The 18495-nt window shown below is 41.6% G+C and overlaps 1 protein-coding gene across 2 annotated transcripts in view; it reads left to right on the forward strand.

Moving 5' to 3' along the window:
- nck2b (NCK adaptor protein 2b) overlaps positions 1-18495 on the forward strand; it is an 88961-nt gene that overhangs the window by 38292 nt on the left and 32174 nt on the right. The window contains exon 2 of one of the 2 annotated variants that reach the window (XM_080197177.1): positions 18068-18164. The exons of the other annotated variant lie outside the window; for it this stretch is intronic. The gene's annotated coding sequence lies outside the window, so the exon portion shown is untranslated. The remainder of the gene's footprint in view (positions 1-18067; positions 18165-18495) is intronic. 2 annotated transcript variants of the gene reach the window in all.

Here is an 18495-nt window from a genome sequence, read left to right on the forward strand (position 1 = left end):
GAAGTTGTGAAATTGTAGAACTATCAGAAATGGAATCAAAATAATTGTGGAGGTTATTAGTCAAAGAAAAATCGTGAAATAGTTGTTCAAAGGAAAGATCACCAGAGCTTGAAAGTTTACATCTCAAGATCCTGAAGGAAGCTTAGAAAAAATAACAAAGGTTCCAACTGGGTAAAGGAAAATTGTGACAAAGAATTGTAAGTTGTCAAATGTGATGTTTTTCGGATAGGTGGGTTAGGTCTACTTCAATTTCTGGAGTTTACTGGACGAATATTTTCACAATCACGGAGACTGCACGCCTTAACCAAAATGGTGCCAGGATCTTGGCAGTCCAGCCCTTCAACAGATCCTATTTTTACTGATAAAAGATGGAGGTGAATTCAGATGGAGGGATTCAGCAGGACCATTTGAGCTCAATGCTGAGTTCAAACTGGCTCTGTTTTCGCTGGAGCCAAGGCTTTGTCCTGCACTGTGTGTTACAAATTTTTAGATTCGGTGTAAATGTTCATAAAAGGGAAATAAGGCCTGAGGGATTGTCAAGTTATTTGAAACTCTTGCCCTTAAAATCTCCTTGTTTCAAAGAGTTTAACAAAGGAGGCAAGTGGAAGAGATTGCAGGGGCTCTGACGTTAACTTTCAAACCCACTCTGGTTACAGGAGAGATGCCAGAGCACTGGAGGACACTTAATGTGAAACTTTGAGAGGCAAGGAATAATTAAGGATAGTCAATATGGCTTTGTGAGGGGGACAGAATTAATCTTCATTTTAAGAGGCAAGGATAGTTAACACGGCTTTATCGGGGAAGATCATATCTAACAAATTTGAATTTTTTGAGAATGTGACTAGGTGTGAAAGATGAGTGTAGTGCAGTAGATGTACTATGTGGATTTCAGTAAAGTGTTTGACAAGGTTCTGCATAGGGGACGAATCAAGAAGATGAGAGCCTGTGAAATCCAGAGCAATTTGGCAAATTGGATCCAAAATTGGCTTAGTGGCAGGAGGTAGAAGGTAATTAATGGTCAAGGTTTTTTCTGAATGGAAGCCTGTGTCCACAGGGATCAACACTGGGACTCTTGCTGTTTGTAGTGTACATTAATGATCTAGATGTGAATTGAGGATGTAATCAGTGAATTTGCAGGTGACATGAAAATTGGTGGTGGTATAAATAGCAAAGAGAAAGGTATTAGATTACAGGATGATATGAATGGGCTGGTCAGATTGGTAGCAAGGTGGCAAATGGAATTTAATCCTGAGGAGTATGAGGTAATGCATTTGGGAGGACTAATGGGGCAAAGGAATACTCGATGAACGGCAGGACGCTAGGAAATACAGAGGGATCTTTGGGTTCATATCCAAGGATCCCTGAAGTAGCACGATAGTTGATAACGTGATTAAGAAGGCAGATGGGGTGCTTGCCTTTATTAACCCAGGCATAAAATGTAAGAACATGAAGGTGATAATGGAGCTGTATAATTTGCTAATTAGACCAGAGCTAGAGGACTGTGTATAGTTCTGATCACCACACTAAGGAATGATGTGATTGCACGAGAAAGGGTGTGGGTGACATTCATCAGGATGTTGCCTGGGCTGGAGCAATTCAGTTATGAAGCAAGACTAGATAGGCTGGAGTTGTTTTCCCTAGAGCAGAAAAGGGGGACCTCATCGAGGTGTACAAAATTTGAAGATTAAAGATAGGGTAGATAGAAATAAATTACTCTCTTTAGAGGGCTTAATCACCAGGGGGCATATTTTTAAGATAAGAAGCAGAAGATTGAGGGGATTTGAGGACGAACGTCTCCCAGAGGGTGGTGGGAATCTGTGTAAAAGGTTGGTAGAGGCAGGAACCTTTGCAACATTTAAGAAGCATTTAGAGGAGACTTTAAATGCCACAACATACAAGGTAATGGACCAAGTGCTAGAAAATGGGATTAGAATAGATAGGTGTTGATGGCCGGCACAGACACAAAGGGCTTTTGTGCATAAAACTCTGTGACTCCATAAATCTGTGCTTGCAGTTTCAAAAGGTTTTTTTTGCATAAACCCAAGTGCTATCATTATAGCAGTATTACTGTTTGAATGCTTTCAAAGCCTGTCATTATCACAGTGGTGGGAGGGGAGCTCTAAGTTCAGTTTGACTGACAGCTCTGAGGTTATTAACAGATAACCTTTGATGTGAAGTTATGAAGACGTTTGTTTTTATAAACAATTTAAATGTATTGAATAGGCTTTAATCAATGGGTTTTTAATTAAATCTCTAGAACTTTATTTTATTTTGTTGCTAGCCCATGGTGGGTACTAGCTGAATTGGCATTGTGTATAAGGGGAAAGGGTAGTAAGTGGGTGGCAAGTGTTGACATGAGTATGGACTAAGTTTCTTAGGTGCTATAAGGGCCATGAGGTTGATTTGGGAATGCCCTGTTTTGGTTTGGAGGGTATGAAGAACTATATGGATTCTGGGGAAGTGCCGGAAGATTGGAAAATGGCTAATGTTACGCTGCTGTTTAAAAAGGGTAGCAGGCAAAAGGCAGGGAATTATAGGCCAGTTAGTTTAACGTCTGTTGTAGGAAAAATGCTTGAATCCGTAATCAAAGAGAAAATAGCGAGGCATCTTGAGAAGAATTGTTTGATAGAGCAAACGCAGCACGGATTTGTTAAGGGGAAGTCGTGTCTGACGAATTTATTGGAATTCTATGAGGATGTGTCTAGTGCAGTGGATAGAGGGGAACTGGTGGATGTGGTGTTTCTCGATTTTCAGAAGGCGTTTGATAAGGTGCCGCACAAAAGGTTGTTACAGAAGGTTAGGGGGCATGGAGTTGGGGGTAAGGTGTTAGCGTGGATAGGGGATTGGCTGTCAAATAGGAGGCAGAGAGTGGGTGTCAGTGGGCACTATTCGAATTGGCGGTTGGTGACTAGTGGAGTGCCCCAGGGATTGGTGCTGGGGCCTCAGCTATTTACCATTTATATAGATGATCTGGAGGAGGGAGCCGAGTGTAAGCTGTCGAAATTTGCTGATGATACAAAGATAAGTGGAACGGCAAATTGTGCGGAGGGTGTGGAAAGTCTGCAGAGGGATCTAGATTCTCCCCTGAATCTGGCTAAGTTAGGGGTTCCATTCGTAGACACGCAGGGTAGAATAGGTGTAGGAGGATGCGGCGGCGCAGGCTCGTTGGGCCGAAGGGGCACTTTCCCGTGCTGGGTTGTTCTTTGTTCTTTGTTCTAGATAGGCTGAGTGAGTGGGCGAGTACCTGGCAGATGGAATACAATGTTGGCAAGTGTGAGGTTATCCACTTTGGTAGGAATAATAGTAGGAAGGACTACTACTTACAGGGCGAAAAGCTGCAGCATGCTACGGTGCAGAAGGACCTGGGGGTCCTTGTTCATGAGTTGCAAAAACCCAGCCTACAGGTGCAGCAGGTGGTCAGGAAGGCAAATGGGATACTGGCCTTCATAGCGAGGGGGATTGAATATAAAAGTAGGGAGGTCTTGCTGCAACTGTACAGGGCACTGGTGAGGCCGCAGCTGGAGTACTGTGTGCCGTTTTGGTTGCCGCACTTGCGCAAGGATATTTTGGCCTTGGAGGGAGTGCAGAGGAGGTTTACTAGGCTGATACTGGAGTTGAGGGGGTTGAGGTATGAGGAGAGGCTGAATAGACTGGGCTTGTACTCGTTAGAGTTTAGAAGGATGAGGGGGGATCTCATTGAGACGTATAAGATGATGAAAGGGATGGATAGGGTAGAGGTGGAGAGATTCTTCCCGCTTAGAAAGGACAGCAGGACTAGAGGGCACAGCCTCAAGATAAGGTGGGGGGGTGCAGTTTAGAACGGAGTTAAGGAGGAACTTCTTCACTCAAAGGGTGGTGAATCTCTGGAATTCTCTGCCTATTGAAGTGGTGGAGGCTACCTCGCTAGATATATTTAAGACGCGGGTAGATAGGTTTTTGGTAGGCAAGGGGATTAAGGGTTATGGGGAGAAAGCGGGAAAGTAGAACTGAGCCACTTCAGATCAGCCATGATCTTATTGAATGGCGGGGCAGGCTCGAAGGGCTAGATGGCCTACTCCTGCTCCTATTTCTTATGTTCTTATGTATATGGGGTGGGTGGAACGGCATATACACTCATCACAGTCCTGGGGTATTGCTGCAGGAGTTTGTCAGGATAGTGTCCTAGACCCAACCATTTTCAGCCACTTAATCAGTAACCTTCCCTTTGTCATAATGTGGTGATGGTCAGAGATGTGGATTCCTGAACTGAGGGAACAATATTGGACATGGTATTGTGGAACACTGCAAGAGGATGTGCTTCTCTGTTCTAACATTCTATACCAGTTCTTAATCAAATTTAAGATAAACTGTAAATGGCACTCTGTGTGGTCTACCAAGATGCTGTTCAAGTTTATCTCAATTTCTCTGCTTTTCAGTTCGAACCTGCTTTGTTACTTTAGGGCTTTGTTAACCCGCATTGCTCCTTCAGTGATTTGGCTGTCTGTATCCCTAGATCCTCCACTCCCTTAAAACTTGTTTTCTAAGGAGAGCATGGCCTTGTTGCTCTTCCTTCCAGAACATACAATCTCACACTTCATAATTAATTTCCAATTACTTGCTCATTTTGTAATTTTATTTATATCTTCCTATATTTTGTCTCAGTCCTCTCTATTAAATCTAGTCCAACCTGGTGGTCTCTACAAATTTTGAAATTGTACTTCTAATTTCAGTAACAATCCCTGTGGAATACTGCTTTCCATCTTTGCCAGCCTGAATAGTTAACTTTCAACCCTTATTGTTTCTGATTTTGTAGCCAGTTTGCTTTTCATTCTGCTACTTTTTTCTCTGATTCACATGCCTTAGCCATGTGTTTGCTAGAAAGTTTTTGAAATCCAAATATACTGCATCTACTGCATTACCTTAAAGTTTATTTATTAGTGTCACAAGTAGGCTTACATTAACACTGCAGTGAAGTTACTGTGAAAATCCCCTAGTCATGGCACTCCAGCACCTCGGATACATTGAGGCAGAATTTAGCACGGCCAGTGCACTTCACCAGCACGTCTTTCAGATTGTGGGAGGAAACCGGAGCACCTGGAGGAAACTCGTGCAGAGATGGGGAGAACTTATAAATTAAGCCGAGAATTGAACCCTGGTCCCTGGTACTGAGAGGCAGCAGTGCTAACGACTGCCACCATGCTGCCTGAGCTATCCTTTTTGCTACAACAAAGAAATCATTAAAATTGGTCAATCATGATCTTCCCTTTTGAAATCTGTGCTGAGTAATTATTATATTTTCTGTTTCTAGATATTTTTCTATTACATATTCAGTAAATATTTCATTTATCTTTCTGCCACCGTTCGCTAACGGGTCTAGTTCACTGAAATTCGGCTTTCTCCATTTTTAAGTTTTGGAATCACACTAAATGTTTGCTCGTACTCTAAAATTCTCTTCACTAATATTTTTAATATAATGTTGCCTCAGGTTTGATCCTCTCAGTTTGATTTGTTTTTTGTATGTTAAATGTATCTTTCTTTGACCTCTTCATATATTATGTCCACCATGTTAATCTTCCTAATAAGCGTCAGTGCAAAGTAATTATTTAATATTTCACTGTCATTGGCTTTTGTGTGTATCCCTTAGTAGCTCTATCCCTACCCTGATTTGTGTCTGTAAAATACTTCACTTTTTTTATGTTCCTTAATAATTGAAGTTTATAGTTTCACTTTGCCTTCCTAATTTTTTCAACTAAATTTTTCCCTCAGCTACCCTCTTTCGTGTACCAGATAGCTGTTGTCTTAGTAACAAGCTATTTTAATCTGTCCCAATTCAATGTAAGTGTGCCATAGCAACTGAAATATTAACAAGCTATGTTAAATATCTAATATTGAAAGACCTCAAATTTCTCAACTGATTGCAACTTAAGAGGGTTTTTTTAACCTGGCACTTAACTGCCATTACATCTAAGTCAGGTAATTTGAACTATATTTTAACAAAATTACATTGTTAGTTCAAGTTAAACAACTTATGAATTAAGAGGAATGAGTGTTAAAACCTGCATCTGCTACAAACTAGAAAGTGACACTAATCAAAATTCTTTTTTTCCCTTCTGGCAAAATACTTATCACTCAATGTCCACTGTTAAGTTTGTACTAAAACCAATCTAGTATTAACACCACTTTATCGACAGGGTAAACCCACCCCTGTATCATAACTGTTCCACAACTGGCATAAAGGTTCATCCCTCTGATGCCAAGTTTCATACAGTTACTATATTTGTATTGAGTGTGTTCGATATCATACCAAAATCAGCTTCTGGGCTTGCTGATTTATTTTGAGGCAACTGTTATGCTTAGTTGAAGTCAACATACTGGCATTCCAACATGTTGAAGTGGCTTTGAAAATCCACATTCCATAGCAAAGTAGACAAAAATATGTAGATTAACAATTAGGAGACTAGAATTCTTTGCAAACAGATATATTTATGAATCAATTTAATAGCTTCTGTAATATTACCCTTGTGTGCAGCTTTGCATCTTATTTTGTTGAACAGAGACCTTTTTAAAAAATTCTCACTGCTCTAATAGCTGGCGTTATTCCCTGTTAAAGTTGAGAATTTTGATTGCCTGTGCAGAAGAATGCTATGCTCATTGCTGATTCTGCTCTTACAAATGAATTGTTGATATTAAAGCAAATCAGTTATGTCTACATTTTAGATTATTTGGAATAGTTAAAGTTCATGTACCATTATTGCATGATCCCCTTATACATCAAGAAATACAGGTTAATATTCAGATGACTATTAAATACATAATTTAGCAAGAATTTTTAAATTTGTCAAGATTAGAATTTAGTATGGATAAACTGACGAGTATTCAATTATTTGAGTCAAGACTTTGGTCATTCATGAAAGCCTGATTGCCCGATTTATAATAATTAGTCTTAGAGTTCGCTTTTAGTTTCATCATACTGTTAAGGTGAATGTTATCATTTTCACTCTGTTCTTGTCTGCCTTAAGTTCCACTTTTCCACTTCATCATTATTCTTATGTTCTTAAAATTTCATCAATGCTTTGAATCACCTTATCCTTTTATGCCACTGTTCTTTCATTTTCCATTTTAAAGAACTGTTGTACATTAGCACAAACTGCTGAGCAGTGAAAGTCTGAACAATTAAACATGTTCATATAGACGATATCCATAGACGCTCCACTAACAGTCAGACATGACCTACCTATCACAAATCTGTACAAACTGTCTTTGATCATCTTGCATGTTCAAAATCTTGGTCACACTGTCTCTGTTAGATTCGAGTATCTTCCCTACAACTGATGTTAAACAACAGGTTTGTAATTTCCTGGTTTTTCCCTTCCTCCTGTGTTAACTAGAACAACATTTTTAACTTCCAATCTAAAGCTTTACAAGCATGAACTTTCATTTCTTCAGATCTGGAGTTTCAAAAATTAAAGGAGTGTTTTTAACTTTCTTTTTAATTCCTCCTATCATTCTTTTCCTTATTTAGGCTGTATTTAGTCTGAAATAAGAATGAAATAGTCTAGCTAACACTTAAGAACATAAGAAATAGGAGCAGGAGTAGGCCATCTAGCCCTTCGAGCCTGCCCCGCCATTCAATAAGATCATGGATGATATGTCGCTGCTCAGTTCCACTTTCCCGCCCTCTCCCCATAACCCTTAATCCCCTCTCTTATCAAAAACCCATCAACCCGCATCTTAAAAATATTTAGTGAGGCAGCCTCCACCACTTCAACGGGCAGAGAATTCCAGAGATTCACCACCCTTTGAGTGAAGAAGTTCCTCCTCAACTCCGTTCTAAACCGCCCCCCCTTTATCTTGAGGCTGTGCCCCCTAGTCCTACTGTCCTTTCTGAGCGGGAAGAGTCTCTCCACCTCTGTCCTATCCATCCCATTCATCATCTTATACGTCTCAATGAGATCTCCCCTCATTCTTCTAAACTCTAACGAGTACAAGCCCAGTTTATTCAGCCTCTCCTCATAGCTCAACCCCCTCAACTCCGGTATATTTTTGTTTAGACACTGCACCTCATGAATGAGTATTAATTCTGATTGATTAAGAGGATGCACATTTGCCTACCCTGTTCATACAAAATCCACTGTGGAGGGCTGATGCAGGCATGGTTTGTAACTTCAGTAAGTTTCCAATGCAAAATCCCCGAAAGTATCTGTAGGTCAGTGTGTATGTGATAAACAATTCATGTGTTGCTCAGAAGACTCTGACTCATTATCATTACCTTCTTTTAGATTCTGAACATTGATCATACCTTGCTGTTTTTTATCTTTAAATTGTAGGGCTGAAAATTGATAAGAAAATAACAACATAAAAGCAAAAAAGTGTAAATGTTGGAAATTTGAAACAAAAACAGAAAATGCTGGAAAGACTCAGCAGGTCTAGCAGCATCTGTGGAGTGATACATAAGAGCTAATGTTTCAACACCGTCTGACTCTTCAGAGCTGAAGAGATAACAGTGTGTGAATGACACACACATCAATGTATAAAAGGGCCAGCAAATTCAGAGTATTGAGATGTGCCATGACTTGCAAATCTCCAGGACAATTTACGCAGCTTTTTAAAAAATGTATTGAATCACCAATGTAGGGTTTGCTGGCTAAATAAAAAGTGTCAGGTGTGGCTCAGTTGATAACATGCTAGCCTCTGGATTGATTGGCGCTCTACTTAAGTCCTGCTCCAGGCTTGAGTTCAGAAATCAAGGTTAACACTCCGGTGCAGTACTGAGGGAATGCTGCATCGTTGGAAATAACAACATTTGGATGAACTAGCACCAATTTGAAGAAGAGCAAGGGATCCCTGGCGTACTGGCCAATATTTATCCCTCAATCAACATCATAAAAAAAATTATCTTGTCATTGCTGTTGGCAATGTGCACAAATTGGCTGCTGTATATCTTATATTAAATGATGCTCATGCTTCAGAAGTACTTCATTTTCTTTCTTGATTCATGGGATGGCTAGGCCAACATTTATTGTCCATCCTTAAATGCCCTTCAGAAAGCGTGGCAAGCTACCTTCTTGAACTGCTGCAGTCCATGTGGTGTAGATACGTTCACAATGGTGTTGGGAAGGAGCTCCAGGATTTTGATCCAGTGACAGTGAAGGAACAACAATATATTTCCAAGTCACAACAGTGAGTGGCTTGGAGGGGAACTTTCAGGTGGTGGTGTTCCCATGTGTCTGCTTTCTTTGTCTGGCTTGACGTTAGTAGTCATGAATTAGGAATTAGAGTCTAAGAAGCGTTGGTGAGTTTCTGCAGTGCTTCTTGTAGATGGTACACACTGCTGTTGTTGTGCGTCAGTGGATGGTGGAGAGAGTGAAGCAAGATATGCCATGACTTGCAAATCTCCAGGGCAATTTCTGCCACACTGTCATTTACTTTACATAAACAGCAGCTTTGTGGATGGGGTTAGGATTAGGGTCATGCAGACTTTGTTCTGGATGTTGTCAAGCTTCTTGAATGTTGTTGGAGCAGCACTCATCCAGGTAATGGAAAGTATTCCATCACACTCTTGACTTGGTCCATGTAGATGGTGGATAGGCTTTGGGAAATCAAAGTGAATTACTTGCCTCAGGATTCCTTGCCTCTGAACTGCTGTTACAGCCACAGTATTTATGTGGCTAGTTCAATTCAGTTTCTGGCCAATGTAAACCGATGTAAATGTTGACAGTGGGGGAATTGGCAATGGTAATGTCATTGAGTGTCAAGGGCGAATGATTAGATTCTTTTTTGTTGGAGATGGTCATCGCCTGCTACTTGCGTGGTGCAAATGCTATTTGTCACTTCTCAGCCCAAGCCTGGAAATTGTTCAGGGCTTGCGCCATATAGACACGACTGCTTCAGTATCTGAGGAATTGCAGATGGTGCTAAGCATTGTGTAAACATTGACAATCCTTGCTTCTGACCTTGTAAGGGAGGGGAAATCATTGACGCAAGTGAAAATGGTTAGGTCTAGAACACTACCCAGAGGAACTCCTGCAGCAATGTCCTGGGACTGACAACAACCACAGACATCTTCCTTTGTACTAGGTATGACTTCAATTAGTGAATTGTTCTTCTGATTTCCATTGTTAAGGGCACAGCTGATGATAAATGCTGAGTTGTTCAAAATCCAGAAGGAAAATTTGAAACAACTACCCTCAATTATGTTTGCAATTTGTGTAGTATGAGGAGAATTTTGAAATCCAGAAATGTCGTCCCTGAATTCTTGTGATGATTGTGTCAAAGTAAATGTTTATTAAGAAGTGGAACTGAACAATATAGTAAAATAGAAGTGCAATTTAGGTCAGACAATGGTTTCGCACAGTATCACCACCTAATTGTTTCCAAAGAATCTTAACTACCTTTGGAGCCAATTCTTCCCAATCTGTTCTACAACACAACAGATTTTAAGGTTTATAAAAATCCAATTACTGTTATCACACAGTGCTTTCACATCTGTTGGGTTACATCTGAGTTGAACAGTTATTCTGTGTGTTGACAGAGATCTAAAAAAACTAAGTTTCAGTATCCCGTTCAATACATGTTTCCCCTTTGTCGCGCCCTTACCTAATTTCTTTGAAAGTACACTGTCAAGACTTAACAATGTTCTCTTTATTTCAGCATTTAATGTTTAAAAGAAAAGTAAACTCACTTGCTTATGGTGCCTTTCCTTCACATTTTGCATATCTTATCGAATCCCAACAACGTATTCAGATCTATTCATCTTCTGCACCCAGCAGCTATATCACTTATGAGTTGACCAGTCCAATCAGTAGTGGTGCTACCAAACCACCATTTGTGATAGACATTCAAGTCCTCCTACCCAAGCCACCCCCTGTGCTTCTTCCAAGTTGTGTTCAACGTGGATGAGTCATCAGCTGAGGGTGTGTGATTGGTGCTAATCAGCAAGAGGCTTCCTTGCCTATGTTTGACCAGATGCCATGAGATTTCATGGGGTCCAGAGTCAACTCACAGGGAAACCCCTCAACTATATACCACTGTGTTGCCACCTCTCGTTGGTTTGTTATATTAGTGAGACAGGAATACCCAGAGATAGTAATGTTGGTGGTCTGCAACGTTATCTGTAAGGTGTGATTCTGAGAGTATGACTATGTCAGGTTATTACTCAACTACTCTTGTGAAACAGCTGTCCCAATTTTGGTACAAGGTTCCCTGATAGTAAAGAGAACCTTGCAGGGTTGATCGGCTGGATTTGGCATCGTTGGTTCTAGTGCCTAGGTTGATGCTGACTGCTCTGTCCAGTTTTATTATTTTTTGGAGATTTTGTAGTGGTTTGATACAACTGAAGGACTTGCTGAACTATTTCAAGCTATTTACAATCAGCCATGTTGCTGTGGGTCTGCAGTCACATTTAGGTCAGATCAGGTATGGATGGCATTGGTGAATCAGTTGGGATTTTATGACAATTGAATTGGTTTCATGGTTATTATTGTTGAGATTAGTTTTTTTTTTAATATTTATATTTAAATTCCACCAACTGCTATGATGGGATTTTAATGTGTCACCAGAGCATTAGACTGGGCCTGTGTGTGATTGCCTCCCCTTGAGGTCAGGCAAAATTTCAAGAACCAGTTTCCCATGGCAGAAACTGATATTTTTCAATTTCCATTACCCTGGCACATCCCTGTTGATTGAGAGGTTGGCTGGTTGTTGACCGGTTAGGAATTTGGCACCGGGTCTGCAAGGTTACTTTGGGTACAATGGCATTAAAGATGATTCTGTTCTTATCCTCAGGACTCCCATAGCATATCTGGGTTAAGGTCAGGAACCCTAGTTGCATTTTTTCTCACTTTGTAACTGAACAAATTAAACTAATTATCTGACTAAATTTAGCATGATGTCTGAGATTGGAACATTGCTAAATTTGTCCATCACAATTTGTATATGGATTTTTTATTGGCCAATTTAAGCTGATCTTTCCTCACTTAAAGTTTCTGAGTCTCCATTTGGCTGCTGTCTTCTGGAGAGCCTATTTAAATTGAGGCTGTATTTGCGTATTTTGCAAAAAGATCTAAAGTTTGAAAGGAAAGCTAGTGCAGTGCCAGCTTATGCGCAAAGCTCACTGGTGCTCAGTATTATTTATCCAAGTGCAGCTAACATCACAGGTTTATTCCAGTAGTCACTGTAAAATATTTGATTGTTATTTAATTCATCCTCTTTGTAATTTTTTTCTTAACTCGTTATTAATTCCGCTTCTGTTTCAATGCAAAAACCATTTACTGGCTACGTTTGATGCAATCGGTGCCACATAGATTTGTATCATGCTGTTCAACCTACTTTTCTTGTGTTTCTAGGTTGAAATGGTTTTTGGGTGCTTCAGTAATTAAAATAATGTATCATGAATATATTTAGCTCTACATTGATTTGATTGAACTTCAGTCGGCAGTGAATTCAAAACTGTATAAGTACATAAAACTTTACTTGCTGTGTTGATAACAGCAACCTGTTTTTGTATAACACATTAATATGATAAAATATCCCAAGGCATTTCACCAAACAAAATTTGATACCATGCCACATGAGAAAATATTGGGCAGATGACCTAAAGCTTGGTTAAAGGTGGCTGTTAAGGAGCAATTTAATGGAGAGAAGAGATGTGGCAAGGATAAGGAAGGGAATTTCAAAGCTTAGGGTCTGGGCAGCTGAAGGCACAGCCAACAGTGGAGTGATTAAAATCAGGGATAGTTAAACTAGAATTAAGGAATACAGATACCCTATGAGAATTATACAGCTGGGAGAGATTAGAGATAGGAAGGGACAAAGTCATGAAAGGATTTGAAAACAAAAATGAGTATATTTAAACAAAAATTTAGGCATTTTTTTAAGCAGGAACCAATGTCAGTCAGCAAGTGCATGGTTGGCTGACCTGTTTGAGGGTAGAATGCAGGAAGCTAGCTTGGAGTGTGTTGGCATACTAAAGTCTGAAGGTAAGAAAGGCATGGATGAGGTATCAGCTGAGGCAGGGTGGGGTTAGATGATAAGGTGGTGGAAAGAGGCGGTCTAAATGATAACATAAGAACATAAGAAATAGGAGTAGGAGTAGGCCGTCTAGCCCTTTGAGCCTGCCCCGCCATTCAATAAGATCATGGCTGATCTGTCGTGGCTCAGTTCCACATTCCCGCCCTCTCCCCATAACCCTTAATCCCCTCTCTTATCAAAAACCCATCAACCCGCGTCTTAAAAATATTTAGCGAGGTAGCCTCTACCACTTCAACGGGCAGAGAATTCCAGAGATTCACCACCCTTTGAGTGAAGAAGTTCCTCCTCAACTCCGTTCTAAACCGCCCCCCCTTTATCTTGAGGCTGTGCCCCCTAGTCCTACTGTCCTTTCTGAGCGGGAAGAGTCTCTCCACCTCTATCCTATCCATCCCATTCATCATCTTATACGTCTCAATGAGATCTCCCCTCATTCTTCTAAACTCTAACGAGTACAAGCCTAATTTATTCAGCCTCTCCCCATAGCTCAACCCCCTCAACTCCGGCATCAGCCTAGTAAACCTCCTCTGCACTCCCTCCAAGGCCAAAATATCCTTGCGTAAGTACGGCGCCCAAAACTGCACACAGTACTCCAGCTGCAGCCGCAGCAAGACCTCCCTACTTTTATATTTAATCCCCCTCGCTATGAAGGCCAGCATCCCAGATATATGGTTGGGAGCTGATACAAAAGGTCAAATACAACACCAAGTTCCGCGCAGTCCGGTTAAACCTCAGACTGTCCCTGGACAAATGATGGAGTCAGCGGATAGGGTATGGAATTTGTGTCAGTCCTAAAGACAACATGTAAATGCACTCTTAATACTGGAGTATGTTATTTCTGGAGGAGAAAGTATTTATTTGGTGAGTCTGTTTGCTGAATTGGACCACTATTTGCTGTTCAATGTTGCAAATTGTCATCGAATTTGGAAGGTGGCATCCTCACTGTTGGCTGCTTGACTGCAGTGTTAGTGCCAACACCAGTTTTCCTGTACAGAATTGAGTCTTGAGATGAACAAATATTACTGAAATCTAACCATGGAAACAATCCCCTCGACTGTGCTTCATTGCTGGTCATGTGTTGTTTTCTTTAGCTCAAGTCTGCAAGAATTCATTTAAAGCTGTCACTCAGCTAAGTCACCTAGCCTTGATCCAAAACAAGGTTGGCTAAATTTTCCTTGATCCCAGATTCTTGCAGAAAGTAATGTTTGAATCTCTTTTGCCAGGAGAAAGTACTTTGAAATGCAGATTTTAAAACCTTGTAGTTAGTGCAGTCCTGGAACTGCTTATGTAGCTGTTTTGTATCAGTAATTAGTTGGTTTATGGACATGGTGAGGTTTTTAGGCCACCATGTGCTAATGTATGATGCAGAATTGGAGCTGTGCCTTAACATCCTTGTAAGTTTGTCATTTAACTCAAAAGCCCAGTCTATGATTTTGCTTTGATAAATGGACCACTATTCAAACATAAAAGCAATGCTGTCATTGCATGTTTAACCATTCTAAATCCTGTTGGTACTTCTCTGTGCTATAATTATTCTTTTACCCAGTACAGGATTTTTTGGGGCATCTCAATAACTCAATAGATACATATAGGTGTCAGGCTTTGTCATATAGATTAGAAAGGACCTGGTTTCAATCCTTGATCTGTGCTGAAAAAGATTGTCCGTAAGTAGGAATTCGCCTTAATACCTTGGATGATTAGGTGGATGAGGAGTGGAAAGGTGAAGGTGTGGTGGAACAGCCAGATTTACACCCCTGTTTTCCATCTCAAAGTTGCGCACATGGGCCATTGAGGACAACAACAGGCTTGGATCGGATGGCTCATACATTAAGAATTACACTTGGGTCAGATACAGAGTTGTGCCTATGGAGCTACCATGAGTCAGCACTTGGAGAAAGAATTAGAAATGCAGGGCAGGGAAGAGATTGCTGTTTCACATAAAAGATGCTGATTTTGGCTGCGACTGTATTCATTGTGCAGCATATTTTATAAAGTGCCCAATTAACTTGTCAATTATATCTGTAAATTCTTGTTAATCAGAGTGCAAATTAAGAATGTAGGAATTTATTACAAATTTTCTGTTTAATTAACTTTTGACAACACCAGGTTTTAGTCCAACCTATTTATTTGATAATATACTCACAAGCTTTCGGGTTAGCCCCTTCTTCAGGAATAGGAAACTTGAGAAACTCGGCATCGCCGCCAGCAACAACCAAGCCTCCCCCGGCACCACAGTAGAAAACAGCACTACCGCAGGGAGGTCTATTGTCAACTTGTCGGACTACGCACTTCAACCAGATGAAATCGAAGTTCTCAGCCGAGGGCTCAATTTCTGCCCCACCACCAAAATGGACCCCATCAGTCTCGCAGCGGACACAGAGGAATTCATCAGGCGAATGAGGCTGCGGGAGTTTTTCCACAAACCCCAAGAGGCCAGCAACGAACACAATGAGACAGTCGATGAACCAGAACAGCCGACAGAGAGATCCGCAGTGCAACAGCCTAAGAGGAAGGAATCCAATTGGACTCCTCCGGAACGCCGCTGCCCTCGACTAGACTTGTATGCCCAAACCATCAGGAGGTGCGTTAACACCAGATTCATCAGCCGCACTCACAAGACAGCCCCGAACATCACCCAAGCACAACGCAACGCCATCCACGCTCTCAAGACAAACCACAACATTGTCATCAAACCAGCAGACAGAGGAGGGGCCATCGTCATACTGAACAGAACGGATTACTGTAAAGAAGTGTACCGACAACTAAACAATGAGGAACACTACAGACAATTACCCACAGATCCGACCAAAGAACACACTCGTCAACTCAACAATCTGATCAAGACCTTTGATCCGGACCTTCAGAGCACCCTCCGTGCTCTCATTCCACGTACTCCCCGCATTGGAGATCTCTACTGCCTCCCAAAGATACACAAGGCAAACACACCTGGCCGTCCCATCGTATCGGGCAATGGAACTCTGTGTGAGAACCTCTCCGGCTACGTCGAGGGCATCCTGAAACCCATTGTACAAAGAACCCCCAGCTTTTGTCGCGACACTACGGACTTTCTACTGAAACTCAGCACACACGGAGCAGTTGAACCAGGGACACTCCTCGTCACAGTGGATGTCTCAGCGCTCTACACCAACATCCCCCACAACGATGGCATTGCTGCGACTGCCTCAGTACTCAATGCTGACAACTGCCAGTTTCCAGATGCAATTTTACAACTCATCCGCTTTATCCTGGACCACAACGTCTTCACCTTCAACAACCAGTTTTTCATCCAGACACATGGAACAGCCATGGGGACCAAATTTGCACCTCAATATGCCAACATCTTCATGCACAGGTTCGAACAAGACTTCTTCACTGCACAGAATCTTCAACCGATGCTGTACACTAGATACATGGATGACATTTTCTTCCTTTGGCCTCATGGTGAACAATCACTGGAACAACTATATGATGATATCAACAAATTCCACCCCACCATCAGACTCACCATGGACTATTCCCCAGAATCAGTTGCACTCTTGGACACACGCATCTCCATTAAGGACGGTCACCTCAGCACCTCACTGTACCGCAAGCCCACAGACAATCTCACAATGCTCCACTTCTCCAGTTTCCACCCTAAACATGTTAAAGAAGCCATTCCCTATGGACAAGCCCTCCGTATACACAGGATTTGCTCAGATGAGGAGGATCGTGACAGACACCTCCAGACCCTGAAAGATGCCCTCATAAGAACAGGATATGGTGCTCGACTCATAGATCGGCAGTTCCGATGCGCCACAGCGAAAAACCGCACCGATCTCCTCAGAAGGCAAACACAGGACACAGTGGACAGAGTACCCTTCGTCGTCCAGTACTTCCCCGGAGCGGAGAAGCTACGACATCTTCTCCGGAGTCTTCAACATATCATTGATGAAGACGAACATCTCGCCAGGGCTATCCCCACACCCCCACTTCTTGCTTTCAGTCAACCACACAACCTCAAACAGACCATTGTTCGCAGCAAACTACCCAGCCTTCAGGAGAACAGTGACCACAATACCACACAACCCTGCCACAGCAACCTCTGCAAGACATGCCGAATCATTGACATGGATACCATCATCACACGTGAGAATACTGTCCACCAGGTACATGGTAAATACTCTTGCAACTCGGCCAACATTGTCTACCTGATACGTTGCAAGAAAGGATGTCCCGAAGCATGGTACATTGGGGAGACCATGCAGACGCTACGACAATGGATGAATGAACATCGCTCGACAGTCACCAGGCAAGACTGTTCCCTTCCTGTTGGCGAACACTTCAGTGGTCACGGGCATTCAGCCTCTGATCTTCGGGTAAGCATTCTCCAAGGCGGCCTTCACGACACATGACAGCGCAGAGTCGCTGAACAGAGACTGATAGCCAAGTTCCGCACACATGAGGACGGTCTCAACAGGGATCTTGGGTTCATGTCGCACTATCTGTAACCCCCGTGACTTGCCTGGGTTTGCAAAACCTCACTTACTGTACTGTCTGGAGACAATACACATCTCTTTAAACTGTGATCAGTGCTCCTTCCACTCACATTATCAGCCACTTCAGGTCTTGAACAGCAGGTTAGGTGTAAGGATTCACATTCTAATCAGTAATCTCTAAACTGTCTGTGCTTTATATGCTCTGTCTGAGGCCAGAACTCTCCATTCACCTGACGAAGGGGCTAACCCGAAAGCTTGTGAGTATATTATCAAATAAATAGGTTGGACTAAAACCTGGTGTTGTCAGACTTTTTACTGTGTTTACGCCAGTCCAACGCCGGCATACCCACATCATAATTAACTTTTGACAGCCATTATTTGCAAATCCTTTGGCCAGTGTCTTTGAAGGATGTTATATGTTATGGATCTAGGAGCTTCTGTTCCTCCCTATTTCACACTTGCTGTTTTAAGAGAGAGTGAGATGACCAGCAGCAAAACATTTTTCTTTAATTTAATCTTTACTAAGTTTATATTGAAAGTAAAGGCCCTCCATGTTTACACTTGTAGTTTCTCATGTATTTCAGCCAGCTGTTGTAAATTGTGTGACACCACCATCATCATCTTGTGACAAAGGCTGCTATCACATCTCCTCAAAACAGTTAATGGCTGCCACATTACCAAGTAAGCTTCCAATTTTGAATTTTTTTGCCATGTGATAAGCTGCGTTCTTTACATAAAGTAGATGCTTTTTGTAACCTTTTCATGTATTTAAGACATTGATGGTATTCCAGTTTGATACTGGAATGTATTTATGAGCTAACTTAATTATTTTGCTTGCCTACTCTACCATAATTCATCCAACAATACTGGGCTTGAAAGTTCATTTTCTGGAAGCCTACAAAAATTTAGACAGTTAATTGACGCTAGTTGTCTGTGCGTTAAATATTTTAATTTATTGCAAAAGCAATACTCTGTTCATCAGTTATTGTTTCTAGCATTTCTTTCTGGCTTC

The sequence above is a fragment of the Carcharhinus amblyrhynchos genome, chromosome 10, assembly GCF_965287045.1.
Source record: "Carcharhinus amblyrhynchos chromosome 10, sCarAmb.v2.hapA, whole genome shotgun sequence".
Lineage (NCBI taxonomy): Eukaryota > Metazoa > Chordata > Chondrichthyes > Carcharhiniformes > Carcharhinidae > Carcharhinus > Carcharhinus amblyrhynchos.